At 35.4% G+C, this 1,704-nt stretch overlaps 2 protein-coding genes across 11 annotated transcripts in view; one reads left to right on the top strand and one right to left on the bottom strand.

Moving 5' to 3' along the window:
- KCNQ5 (potassium voltage-gated channel subfamily Q member 5) overlaps positions 1–1,704 on the bottom strand; it is a 277,080-nt gene that overhangs the window by 261,009 nt on the left and 14,367 nt on the right. The window lies entirely within an intron of this gene.
- Positions 1–1,704, top strand: part of LOC146767827 (uncharacterized) — a 53,027-nt gene that overhangs the window by 37,514 nt on the left and 13,809 nt on the right. The gene's annotated exons all lie outside the window — the stretch shown is intronic.

Here is a 1,704-nt window from a genome sequence, read left to right as displayed (position 1 = left end):
GTAAGTGCTCTAAAGCAGTGATACCTTTAATTACCAGCTCTTAATTCTCACCTTTTTAAACCTTTATAAATGCAAGAGTTTATCATTTGATGATCATACTTCCCTGTAGACAATCTTCCAGACAGATTTAATTTATTTAGCGACAAACACAGAACTGGTACAAACCCAGACTAAAGTGGCAGATCATGCTGAGAATTTGTCATTTTACCTTATGGTAAAATTATGAGATCAGGCACTGCATTTTGCAGTGGTCCAGGTCAGGTGGGCAATGGGCCAAAGAGATGACCATAGAAACTCCATGCTTGTGTGGGACTGTTCTCTCAGAAACATCCTGAAGACAGCAGGTGCAGCTGAGCTGTTTTATTTTACTCTTTCAAAATACTATGCAGGCAAGTTATGTAAATCAACTGGACCAAATATGCTCCTAGAGATCTCAAAAGAAAATACATTTCATCATGAGAATCTTACAGTATTTATTTTCATGCCTCAAGGGTGTTATTAATAATTAGCAATTTACACAAAGTTGCTAGAAAATGCACAAAACAAACCAATAGATTAAGTCTCAGATATTTTCAACTTAAAAGCTAAAAATCAATGCTAACCATTAGAGAATGGTCCAAGAACTATAAAGCAACTGATAACCACTGCATTCACAGGCAACAATATCAGCAATTAAAGGAGATACCAGTAAGTGATCCATGCCACTTTTGAGAATTTTCCACCAACAGCTGCTGTTCCATAGCAGTCCAGTCATTTGACTAACTTGTAAGATCATTTTCTAAATGGGAAGTGCTAAGTCTTATGTTGGAGTTGCAAGGAGCTCTCTTAGTTGACAGCTATGTGCCAAGCAATGTGGCAATAAATTCTAAGCAATGAGACAACTTAGCATCAACAGCATTATATTAATACACATGGGTTTTTAGATTGATACTATAAAGAACAGCCTTCATCTATGTTCATTATGGAGCAAACTCTGCTATTAAACACTGATTTGCACAAAGGCTACAAACATAATATTCAATCAGCTATCAAACTGAAATACATTTAAGAGCTATTTGAACAATTGAAGTATTTCCTATTCATTTTACATTAGAAAAATATCCAGATCTCCATGCCTGCAAAAGAACAATCATTTTCAGAAATGAATAAAACTGTATATAGCAAAATAGGTTATTTTGTACCATATAATTTTCCAAAATCTATGGTTACTGTTGCAGCAGTATTTCAATGGCTACCTTTCAAGACAAAGTATTTTGCCACTTACAGTCTCTGTTACTCATTGCAAATGATTAAAGTAAAAATGTAAAAACACTGTCTGCAGCATACTGTGATACATTGCAGCTGCAGGTGATTTACCATATAATACACCACTGCACAAGCAGTCACTCCTGAGGCTGCACAAAATGAGATGACATTGGGTTGACAGAAACCTGCACAATTTTTTAAAAAATTACACAGCACTCTCACCATATTTAAGAATAAGAAGATAAAGCATCCAATTACTTTACAGGCATTTTGCTTGAGTAAGAGCTTCTGGATTGAACCTGGAATTAACGGCTAGTAAACAGCTTTAGGATTTGGCCTGCCGTTTGTACCTGCTAAAGACTTCTTTATCCAAAAGTACTAAAGTTTGACTCAGCAAAATATAAATCATGTTCTCTGCTTTCATTAATGTAGACAGCACTGCACATCAGCACTTTTACA

Source organism: Lonchura striata, chromosome 3 (genome assembly GCF_050655825.1).
Source record: "Lonchura striata isolate lonStrDom1 chromosome 3, ASM5065582v1, whole genome shotgun sequence".
In the NCBI taxonomy this organism is placed as follows: Eukaryota; Metazoa; Chordata; class Aves; order Passeriformes; family Estrildidae; genus Lonchura; species Lonchura striata.
The sequence above is the reverse complement of the archived record's forward strand: the minus strand, read 5'-3'. Positions and strand labels throughout refer to the sequence as shown.